Source organism: Mus musculus, chromosome 7, assembly GCF_000001635.26.
Source record: "Mus musculus strain C57BL/6J chromosome 7, GRCm38.p6 C57BL/6J".
NCBI classification, from domain to species: domain Eukaryota; kingdom Metazoa; phylum Chordata; class Mammalia; order Rodentia; family Muridae; genus Mus; species Mus musculus.
The window spans coordinates 38,308,368-38,321,153 of NC_000073.6; the positions used below are offsets into that span (position 1 = coordinate 38,308,368).

General features: G+C 41.6%; 1 pseudogene; it reads right to left on the minus strand.

The window, feature by feature from the left end:
* Nucleotides 1-2,599: 2,599 nt before the first annotated feature.
* Nucleotides 2,600-8,277, minus strand: Gm9220 (annotated as a pseudogene).
* Between the last annotated feature and the right edge of the window lie 4,509 nt (nt 8,278-12,786).

Consider the following 12,786-nt stretch of genomic DNA (forward strand, 5'->3'; position numbering starts at 1 on the left):
ATCTTTAGCTTGTTTCAAAGCTAAAGTTGACACAAAACTAGACAGCATACACTGAACACTCCCTACAGCCTTTTAGTTTCTTTCTTGCTGCTGTGACACAATACCTGGCAGAAACAAGGAGGGGAGGTTTGTTTGTGCTCATGTTCAGAGATCTGTAGTGTATCACAGCAGGGCAGGCATGGTGGAATGGCACAGTTAATAGCAGTGTGGTGTATAGCAGTGGCTTCTCATGTTATGGCTGACCTGGAAAGAGAAAGGCCAGAACCATTTCTAGACTATAACCTTAAAGGACACTTCTAATTATCCACTTCTTCTAGGAAGGCTGTGTTTCCTGAAGGTTATGTAGCCTTCCCAATTACTACCACCAGCTAAAGAACAAGTGATCAATGGCACTAATTGAGTCAAGAAATGGCAAACACTGTCAAGTTTGGAGAAAACTCTTCTGTATCACTGGTAAGGATATAAGATTTTACATCATGTATAGGAGTTGTAACAGGCCCCAGACCTTAGCACAACTGAGACCATGCTGGAAACACCATACTGACCTTAGAATCCAGCATGTAGACCCTTACACCTGCCAAAAATGACAAGAAAGGCTTAACCATCAAACACCTAGGACATAGTTCCTGGATCCAGGAAAAGCCCCTAAATGTATTAGCCTTGCCTTTTTACTTCTATAGTTCTGCATCTTGATAACTCTTACTGATAACTGAAATGTGTCAGCTCAAGATATAGTTTTTGTGCTTAAAACTCCAAAGTCAGGCTAGAAAGATGGCTCAGTGGTTAAGAGCACTGGGTGATCTTCCAGAGGTCCTGAGTTCAATTCCCAGCAAAATCATGGAGGCTCAAAACCATCTATAATGGGATTTGATACGTTCTCTGGTATGTAGATGTACATGTAGATAGCATACTCACATACATAAAATAAACAAATCTTTAAAGAATTGTCCAAAGGTAGTGAGATTCAGGGCTACATGATTTCCACAAGTTTCTGAGGGAGCTGCAGACCAGAAGTACAGACATTCTATTGACCTTTAAATGTGTCCAGGAAAGCTGGGCTTGGTGGTGCACGCCTTTAATCCCAGCACTCGGGAGGAAGAGGCTGGTGGATTTCAGAGTTCGAGGCCAGCCTGGTCTACAAAGTGAGTTCCAGAACAGCTAGGGCTATCCTGTGAAACTCTGTCACACACAAAAAAAAGTGTCCGTGAGTGTTTGCTAGAATTACTAGAATTACTACACAGCAGAAACACAGTGGAGGAGAGGCTCTTCCAATAATTTAAAATAAATCTAACATATGGCCCAGGTAATACCACCCCTGGGTATTTACAAAAAGGAATTCAATTCACTATATTAGAGACATATTTGCCTGTCAGTGTTGATTGTAGCACACTTGTACTTGGCTCTCACTTTGCATAGCCAGAATATCTAGTTAGAGTTCCCTAGAGGAACAAAATTGATACAATGAATATTTATGGAGAATCTATCTATCTATCTATCTATCTATCTATCTATCTATCTATCTATCTATCTATCTATCTATCTATCTATCTGAATGACTTGCAGACTGTGGTCTTGCTATGACAGTAATAGTACAATAATGGCTGTCTGACACCAGTGCTGTAGCTATTCAATCCATGTGGCTATTTGGTCTTCAGTATTCATTGTCTGGAATCCTGAAGAGTGAGGCTGTAATGCCAGGAGAGGAATGGACTGCATAGCAAGTGCAAGGACAAGCAGGCAAAGGACATAAAGCTTCCTAATCCACATCTTTACATAGAAGGACACAGGGAGGTTTGGCCAAATTCAAGGTAGATCTTCCCACCAACGAAGATCCAGATTAACATTCAGTATTTGTATTTCAAAGGAGTTAATACCTTTTAATTAAGAAAACCCCTCACAGGTGCATCCAATCAATTGAGTTTTAATTAATTAGAGATGTAGTCAGGTTAACACCAAAAACAGCTATTACCACAGTCCGCAGCAGCTACATTAGGGAAATAGCCTTAGTGTCAACAACAGAGAAGAGTATAAAGGAAATGTGATGTGTAAACACAATGGGAAATTTATTCATAAAAATGAAATTATGTTGTTGACAGGAAAACAATTTAGTGGAGACTATCATGCCTTAACCAGGCTCAGTAAATTCTATTTTCTTCCATGTATGTGTCCTAGATCATACTTCTATAAGTGAAATCTTGCATGTATATGATTCATAAAATTGGAAGAAAATCCCTGTAGCATAAGAATGAATATGAGCTGTGTTGAGAGGTGAGAAATGTAGAGGTTTATGAAAATGGAAGGAGTGTGTGCTCAATATTCAGTATGTAATTCAAGATATACCATGTCCAGTGAATGAAAAACTGGAAAATAATTTTAGCACAACTGTAGAATTTTCTAAATTGATTTAATGTTGAATAACTATTTCTTAAGTTTGTATTCGTATGGAATATAATAAAAACAAAATCATCACAGTTAAGAGAAACAGGATAAACTAGCCAGCTTAACATTATATGGCAATTTTACTAACTATTAAATTTCATGTGGGTATGTTTTTTCTATCTATATACTTAGTCTTCTATATTCCTGCACATGTACTTATCTTTATACATATTTATATTTTTTCTTTACTTTTATACATCTGTATCAGTGACTATATCTCTTCAAGTAAATGTCGGAAAGCACTTTGTTGCAATGATCTGGGAAGCTCTTACATTGCATAGCCATAATATTGAGAAATTTCCATATCCCTCTCCCTCTGAAGGAAAATCTGCAGTTTCCCAGTAGAGGGGTTCTTGACAGCATTCTCACGCTCTTGTTGGGCTCGCCTCTTCATGGCCTCCCTCTCTGGCCTCTGCTCTTTTGTGATGGGTTGAGAGACAACTGGTCCCAGAATGTCGACTTTCTTCCATGGAATGGGTTGGCGGCTGAAGTCATGCAGCAGATATTGGGTTTGAGGTTTGGGAGGTGATGGTGCCTTGTTCCTGGCAGCAGAAACAAGCTCTCTCTGAAATGATGTGTGAGATGATGCTCTGTAGGGTACAGGCCTCAAGGTGGCCAACTGGGGCACAGCACTAGACTGGTTGGGGTTGGTTACATTAGGTCCAGTGGCACTGGAGGAAATTGGAGGAGCTGGCTTGGCAGAGGCTTTTAAAGATGAGCTCACAGGAGGTGGTTGGGCTGGCCTGAGAGTGGTAGGTTGAGCTGAGTGAGAGTGAGGCTGCACAGGGTAAACTGTAATGGGCCTGCGTAAAGCCAGGGAAAGGGGCTTTCTAGAAGCAGGTCTGGATTGAGGCTTGTCCAGGGTTGGAAAAGGCAAAGGAACTAACTTGACCTTCCCAGCTGGGGGCAGCTCATACTGGGATGGAGATAGACAATCTTTGCCAACACTGCTCTCTGCACTCTGAACCTTCCCTGGGCTTTTGGGTGGACCCTGGCCCTCACATGGCAGGTTTAACACTGTTGTAGTAACTGAGCCTGGACCTGGATCTTTGTTGCTGGTGAAGGTTCGCAGACCTCTGAAGGAGGAGATGCCAGTTTTCTTCTCACTCTTTCCCCAGTGGGTGGAAGACCTGCACGGACTCCAGCATGTGCATTGCAAGGTGGGTTCGAGGCTTCTTGAAGCTGTTTTGACTGAGCTCAGGTGGGTTCCTCTTCCTCTTGGTCTTGGGGATGGAGGGCTCCTTTTCTGCTTTGACTCTGTTCCTTGACTGCTTAAGCTCCTCTGTTTTCTCTGGTCCACTTGGTCTTTCTTGCCCATGTTTTCTAGCTCTTCTGTTCTTGCTGGGGGGCACTTTGGGAGCTTTGCCTTGTGGGTGCTTTGCCATGTTGTCAATAGCCCTGTCACTGGCCCCAGCAACACTCACAGCCCCCTCTCCCTCCACCAGGTCCTGGTGCTGGATTTTGGCCTGAGGATCCCCCTCAAGCAACTCAAAGGATTTATGTTTGTTCTTCCTCTCCTGGTCAGAGGGACCACTGGTGACTCTCCAGTTTTTACAGGACTGATCCTTGTCTATGTCTGTGAGGGTGTTTAGGAGTTGGGGAAGTTGAATGTCTGCCCCAAACCTAGTGATGTCTTTAAAGTCGAAGCTGGATCCAATCTCCTTCTCTAGCCCCACAAGCTCTTTCAGACCCATGAAGATGCATCCCAAATGGGTATTATCAGAATCAGGCTTCTGCCTGAGGCTCTCAGTGTCAGTACAGTGCAGAGGCTGCTGCAAGTCAGGGTGTTCCAAAGTCACGATTGGTGTGTCTTGGTTTTCTTTTGTGTCCTCTTTTATCTCAGGCATGGTTTTGTCCTCTGGTTGTTCCAGGCTTGGAGCTGTAGGCAAGGCCAGGAACTGTGAAGGACTGTAGATGGGGGCTGTTAATGCCCTGTCCCCGTTGACAGCTGGTGGCCTTATCTGGGAAACCTGGACACTTGTGTTGCAGAGTTCTGGACTCTGCAGCTGATAGTGTGTCTGGCCTGAAGGTGGCAATCCCAGGGACGTCTCCATTTGAACCACTGGAAAAGAGTGAAGGAAGAAGTCAGTGCCTCGGGTAAATGAGATGCTCCCCACCCCCAAACCCATTTCATAGACCACAGCATTTGGCCCCTGCAACAGTGGGAGGACATTCCTATGAGCTCTTGATGAAGAGCTTGGATGCTACCTCTGTGGGCAGACCGATGGTGACTGCTCTGTTTCTGCAGACCATTGCATGTCATGCTTTCTCAGAGATTTTTATTTTCCTTCCTGTTTGTGTGGTTTGTGGAGGAAAACCCTTAGTAGGTCAGTTAGCAAATTACCTGGACATGTGCTCCTCACTTTCCTTCCCCTTTGTCTTTATTACGAGTGCCTCTCATGTTCCTGGAACTTTCCTACTAGGCAGGTTGTCTGGTCCATAATTTCCAAAAACTTACCTGACCCTTTGAATAATGTCCTTACTCACATGACCCCAGAATCTTGTTTTTTTATGTAGGTTTAGGTATCCAAACCCACCTAGGCAATCCTGCAAGGCAAGCATTTAAACAACCAACGATTTTCTCCCACCCCATGTCTCACAATCTTATAAGTGGAATGGAAAATGGAATGAGAATTTAAAATTGTTGGGCTTGGGTGAGACTCAGTAGTAGAGAACATGTCTACATGATGTTATGTTCTTGGATATGGGTTACCTCTGCAGTACTACAGCAAAAGAAAAACAAAACAAAACAAACAAACAAACAAACAAATAAAAAACGAGCAGGCTTAGCCAAATTAGAAATGGTACCTTGACTATGCCATAATCTCTATAATTTTAAGTGTCAGAAAATTCCAGAACAGGTGCTGAGAATCTGGGAGGAATTCTTCCTCCAGGACAGATTCTGAGCTACATTGCTCTGGAGGATTTCAACTCATGGAAAATCCCATGTTACCAAAACATTTCCTCAGTGTCTTCTAGACACAAGGTCAATAATAGGTCAGGAAGGGGTCTATTGCAGTGTATTGGTGGATAGGACTGATTATTCTGTGTAGTTAGTTACATGTGTGACTATGGTGTGCTCCACGGATATCATTTAATACAGGATGGATGCTACTCACTGTAGCCTTTCATTCTCTCTTTTGATAGAGTCTGAAGGTGGTGGTGGAAAGCCAGAGCTGTACTTAACCTGTCAGGAGACTCATTCTCCCTCTGTGTGGACTGTCCACTACTAAAAGGTAGAGGTCAAATTCTTTGGAGTGCTGATCCCACTACTTCCCTCCTTGATCTGTACTCACCGGGAAGACCGTTGTCTGGCATGGACTGAGCAGATGTGGAATAGGAGAATGCAGAGGTAAAAAGTGGTATTTGGATATTCCTTGGCTGAATCTCCTTTAGCACCATCACCATCTCTGGTTGGAGCACAGAGGTCTGACTCCCAGGGTAGGACACAGAGCCATGGGGCTGTAAACACTGCCCAAATTCTCCAGCTACCAGAGGGCCCAGGTTGTTGTGCTCATAGTAATAGACCTGGGTGCCCTCCTGATAGGAAGGTGCCAGGCTGTATTCTTGACTTGGCATCTGCGGTGGTGTGACCTGGACAAAGCTGGCAGGCTGGATAAAAAGGAACTATGACATTGGGATCTAAAATTTTATCACACTGGTTTGTCACAGCCAGGGAGGTGAGTGTAGTGTCCTGGTCAATGAGGGTCATATTGAATTCCTGGAGTGCATCTTCCCTCCTATGTGTGCTTCCAGTGCAATCCCACTTGAGAGCAGCTGGATAGGAGGGTGCTGAGGTGGAAATCTGGCCCTGCTCTGTTAGCACTGTCAGCATGGTTGTGCCAGCATGTGGGTTAAGATAGGCATTACCCATGAGCGGCTGGAGAGAAGTGCTCGATGCTGACGGTAGAAGCCATGCTGAACTCACACCTGGGCTGGAGACCCTGGAAAAGTTGCACACCGTTCCTGCAGGCTGTATGGAGTTGCTCAATAGAGGCAGAGAAGGGTGCAGAGTGCTTTCTGTCCCAAAGAAAGGTGAACTTTGGGAATTTTCTGTAGAGAGGAAGAAGACAGTGGGAAAATGGTGAGGATGATGTTTTCTAGGTTACTGTGGGGAACAGTGCTATATCCAGTTTGTACTGGCTGTGACTGACTAAGACTGAAGTTTCCTCCAGCATCCCAATTGCAAGTGCTCAGATTGATTCTTGGCACTCGCCAGAATGACACTCCTTTGATGAGCTACCCGATCTTCCTCTGTGGGCATGGGATTCCTGGTTGATCTGGTTCAACCTTTGCTCCAACGTAGAAATATTCCTTCTTTGCCCTGCTTTGTCTTGCTCTCATACCTGCTGTGACATTGCCTTCAAACTCTGTCCTACAATAGCAGTGTTTAGAGGTAGGCGAGCCTTAGATAGCTTCTCAAGTTACTGCCTTTTCCCTTTCCTGTGCACATCTATGTAGAGAGACATGGACTCTTTACTTAAGAGTAGGCTGGACTTGAAATCACAGAAACCAACCTGCCTCTGGATCTGACATGGTGCTATTACAGTTGAGTACCAGGACCACCAATCTTCTCTATAGTCTGTGAGTATTTTTGTTTTTTAAAAATTACATGTCAGGGAGTTTGTATATGAATATTCTATTTACTTAATTTACTTTGCTACCTCCTCCTTTGTACCTCCCACTCCCTTAACTGAAGACATCTTATATAACTCTTAAACACCTGTGTGTTTATGACTTTATGTATACAACCTACTGGTCACATTTCATGGTGTGTACATGTGTTTAGGGATGACACTTTGGGATTTGGTAACCTATTAGAAGGTTGATCCCTGAACAAGATTTACTCTTCCTCTGTTCCTGTTGATTGCCTGTAACTTTTGGAGAGGGGAAGCCTTGTGAGGATTTCCCACCTGTGTCAGTTAGTGTTGTACAGAGAACAACTGACTATAGAGTTCTCAGCCTCAACTATAGTATCTAACACAACCAGTGCAAACAAGAATCAGAAAACTCTGCACAAGATATGGTAGATTGTAAGAGCTGGGAACCAGAGTGGGATAATATTCTCTATATATGACAGTGAACTTGTGCCGAGAGGAATCTTAACAATATGGTTGCCTAAACAAGGCTTGGGAAATGACAGTGCCTTGAGCCTTTTGATTTGAAATGTGTGATTCTCTGCAACATTCTGTCCCCAACTATCTTTATGTTCTTTTAAGATCATCTCTGCAGGTTTGACTCCTTCTATTTCTCTGTTTTCTAGCCCTTCATCTTTAAACTTTGGATTTTTTGTCCCCCAGTTCTTGTGAATCTGTCTTTCATGTAACAGCTTCAATATTTCTTTCACTAGAAGAACTACCTTTGCAGAGTCTAGCCCCCTCTTAGTCTCTCCCACATTCCTTCTCTTTTAAGATTCAACAGCACCGAGCACAGACCATAGTAACACTGTAATCTCTCTGAGGTGAATAAAGAATCCTTTGAGAGTAAACTGTGTCTCTAAAGTCACATTTTTAGTAAGAACAAAAGTTAGTATGACTTTCAACGTGAGATATCTATATCCATGTCATCCCTAGTATTCTAAACATTTACTCATGTTCTAAAAATAAGGAGAGATGTGATCAAAAATATTTGAAAGTTTCTTTCCTTACCTGACATGATTAAGGGGGGGGGGCTCTGTAAGGGGAGTAACAGTACTCCACCTTACAATTGAGCCAGATAAATGGTAGTCTTTGTCTGATATGCTGACCAAACCAGCGAGTGTGTCCAGTATCAAACAGAGCTCACTGGTCACTGGTCACAGGTTACCTGTAATGATCCAAATTTGTTTACAGGCAGTACCATGGAAACCCCAGGATTCTACTAGGTGCTGGTAGGCTAAGAGGGAGAATGATGTCATAAATCAGTCAGCAGCCAATGGGAAGGACAGATTCTGAGCTGCAAGACAGGATTGAGTGGACAAGATAATAGAGAAATAGTAGCCCTGAATGCTGAGATAGGTGCTGGTGAAAGAGGTAATCTTCATGTGGCTGTTCCTTTTGCCTTGCCTTTTAGCTTAGGAAATCATATCAGTGTTTCTTACCAGATTCATGGACTGGCATTCATAATGTGCATATGATCTGTCACATTCCAACAAACTGTATCCCATCAACACACATTAATCATAGGGACAGTAGCCTTGGGCAGGAAGGAGAGGGTCACCTAGGTTGAGGCAACTAGGTTGAGCAACTGTTTTTGAGTTGTGAGCTGTCTGCATCTGTCCATGAACAAAGGAAGAGATCAAAGGGCTCCTTTGTGTCTATGTTGAAGGGCAGGGCTGAGTGCATTGAAAGCACCTTGTAGGAGATTGTGAATCCCAAGACTGTGACTCTTTTCCGGTTTCTTGTCCAGGAATCTTTATTTAAAGTTTTTTATTTGTCTATTCTGGCCTAGGTTGAACTCAGATCCCGGTTCTCTCCTTTTCATCCCTGCTTTGTAGCCTTTGATCCTTGGACCAGCTTGCTCCTGCATCCTTACACTAGAGTGTGATAGCACAGTAAATTTCCCGACACAGTAGTCTTGATTATGTCTGGCAGATGCATGTAACATGGGTTCTGCACTTATCAGCAAACAACAGAAGGACTGATGATGAGGCTGACTGCATGTGTTCCCTCTTTCAGCATTTGTTGCTGTTCTCCTGCCCACATTCTGCTTCCTCTGGATATTTTCTCTACTCTTCTTTCATTTTCCAGAAACAGGTTTTTCTCTTTAACTCTTGTTGTTGTGGAACTGTGTATCTCCCTCCAGCGTCAGAATCATGGACATTCTTTATGTCCATGGCTTTCTCTCTGTAGAATCACGATTGTAATCTACCAAGTCTGGGTGTTTTAAAAGGAGAGTGGCAGTTACTTTAGCTTCTTCCTCCTTGCAACAAACTCTGTAGAATCTTGGGCTTCTAGCATTGTCTGCCCTTCTTGGATCTGAGATCTGCCTAAGGCAGAGACAGTGGAACAGGTAGAGAACAAAAGAAGGCCTTAGTTTGTACAGGGTGTTGGACTAAATGGAAAAAGAAAGTAATGTAGGTATTTTGGTTTATTTTTCAATAAAGAAAATTTATTAATTTTTTACCATCTCAGGGTACCTTCATGCACAGGAATGCACCTGGTATTTTGTTGATACACAGAGTATTCTGTGTCTTTTTTCATTTTATCCTATGTTGCACCTCCCATTTTTGTCACTCCCTGGTAAGTTCATAGAATGTTATTTGACATATGTCTAATATGAATTTATACACATTTTGTACTCTATCTGTCTCACAAAGTATTAACTAATACCACAGTGTTGATTGGTTTTTTATTAAAAATGATATTAGAGCCATTTTAACTGTCCTCCAGCAGTCACATGAGGTTCTAGAATGTTTACTTAGGGACTTTTACTCTGAGCTAGTGCTGCTTCATGCAGCTGCATGTGTAGTTCTGTACAAATGTCCCTCCATGCAGACAGTGGAAAGTTGTTTAGTTCTGGACAAATTTCTGCAGTAAAAATGTCATTTTCCACATGATGTCTGAAATGAGATTTACTCCTCTTCTGTCAGCTGTTAAATAATTTGACACAATTGCCAAGATCATGCTTGAAAGTATGCTCCTGGTTGTAGATGGCACAGGGAAAAAACATTGTCCTTCTGTAGCACTGTCAACCCAAGATGAGTATTGCCAGGACTCTGAAATTAAGCAGATTGAGAGAAGAGATAGATGGAGAAGAGGAGGGAGAGGAAGAAGGAAACAGACAAACACAAGAAACACATGCACACAGAGAGAAAAGAGGGGTAGATACAAAGAGAGAGAATGGAACTTGCACTTTTTTAATCTCATAGTTTCTGTTTATTCATTTAAAATTTTGTACATTAATTTATTTAACTTTCTCTTTTAGAATGTATCCTGATTTTAGATTCATTGACCTCTACATTCTTGCTCATTCCCAACCCCTCACTCCTCAGTTTCCCTTCAGTTTGCATCTTTCATTAGGAAAGAACAGGCTTAACGAGGACAACAAACAAACAGAACCAAATAAAAATATACTGAGAAGGAGGAAATCTATCATTTCAAAGTGTAATATGGCTAAATGATAGGAGTAAAAGAGGCCCACGTGCAGTCATCAAAATAAGAGACCTACTTGTCCTCATAGCTACTATTCCCATAAAAATACTAAACTAATATTGAAATGATATATATGCAAAGGACCTGTTCCAAACATATGTAGGGACTGTGCTTACCACTTTAGTGTCTCTCAGCTGGGAAGAGCTTTTATTATTATTATTTTTTTAAATTTAGAGGACCTTGTTTACTTGTCTTTCACACCACCTGGCTCATATATTTATTTCACCTCCACTTAGATCTGAGGGATGACAGGTTGTAGGTCAAGGGTTTGTGGTTGCTGGTTTCCATGTTTCTCTTTCAGTGTTCTATGCATCAGGAGTACCTTAGGATTGCAAGGGCACAGAGTGTATTGGTGAAGTCTGCATGTTGCTTCCACCCAACTTCTCGATATTCACTGAGTGTGTGGATGTTATCTTCAGCCATGGTGCTGATAAATAGCACCCTTTTTTCTAAGCAACAGCCTGGTTTTGTTGATCTACATGGGACATATGGCCCAAACCTCAACAGAATTTTATGAAATTTTGCTATTTGAAGTCTTACAAGGACAAGAAATGGGATAAGACTTTATACCCCCATTACTAGAAGGCCTTATTTAGATGCCCTTCATAGATTTGAGGAAGTTTTCCCTCAGTGGGTTCCCATATCATATCCATAATAGCCTCTCTGTACCTGTGTTCACTTCCTACACTCTGTTCATATGTATATGTATATGTATATGTATATGTATATGTATATGTATATGTATATGTATATGTATATGTATATGTATACTGAAATCTAGTCCTTGCTTTGGTAACCCCATTACAGGATGTGAGGAAAACTCTTTTTGCATTCTTTAGGCTTTTGCTTTGTCCAGTTGACAGGTTTCCTGCCTTATAGAAGCTTTTCATTTATATAAGATGCCTTTTAAGAATTGTGGAACTTCTTCTTCTTCTTTTTTTCTTCAAGAGTGGAGTTTTATTTTTAAAATAGATTTGTTCAAAAAGATAATACTAAAAATACAAGCAAGCTTTTGATGAACATATCCATCTTGAGTTATTGGAATATATATATACATATACATAATATATTCATGTATATACATGTATCTATATATCCATATATGTTCATATTAAACATACACATATGCAAATATATTTCATATATAGGTATATATAAGATATGTATATATAGTCTATTCTTTCATTTCCTCTATTTACATTTTTTTCTCCAATTTTATTTGGTATTTATTTCATTTACATTTCAAATGCTATCACAAAAGTCCCCTATAACCACCTCCCCCTGCTACCCGACCCACCTCCTTCCACTCTTGAACCTGGTGTTTCCCCTGTACTGGGGCATATAAATTTTGCAGGACCAAGGGGCCTTTCTTCACAATGATGGCCAACTAGGTAATCTGCTAAAAATTCAGCTAGAGAAACGAGCTCTGGGGGTACTGGTTAGTTCATATTGTTGGAACTTCTTTATTTGATTTAGAGTACCTTGTTTATTGTTTTCCACGTTGTCTGACTTGTGCATTCATATCACCTCTGCAATTGTGGTCTTCAGTCAGCTATCAATGAAGGCATTTGATGGAGACCTATCGTTTAGATTTTCTCTCCCATAATGTCTGGCTGTCAGCTCAACTGCTTCAAGAGAAAGCATCTGGTGGTGGCAGGTTAAAGCACTCAATTAAGAAGTATAGCAGAATATTGTCAGGAGTATTTTCCTTGATATATATATTTGTTAAATGACCAGGTTTTTTGTTTTACCCTATGTCTGTAGGCTATATAGTTCCTCGTTCTCGATTACCTTAGCAATATTGACTAAAGATTCCTTCTTGTGGAGTGAGTCTTAAGTTCAGAAAGTTCATTAAGTTCAAATCAAGGTCATTGCCTACTCCCACAAGTTCATTGTTTCCATTGCCCTAGAACATTTTGTAGGGACAACAGGTGGTAAGTCAAGGGTTTTGTGGTTGTGCTGGTTTCCAGGTTTCTCTTTCAGTGGCCTTTTCATCAGGAGTCCCTTAGCATTGCAAAGGCACAGAATGTATTGGTGAAGGCTCCATATTGCCTTCCTCCCAGCTTCTAGATATTTAGTGAGTGTGTGGATGTTATCTTCAGCCATGGGGCCTTCTTCGCTGATAGGGAGCACCCTTTTGTCTAAACAACAGCCTGGTTTTGTAGATCTAGATGGTATATGCGGCCAAAACCTCAACAGAATTTTATGAAATTTT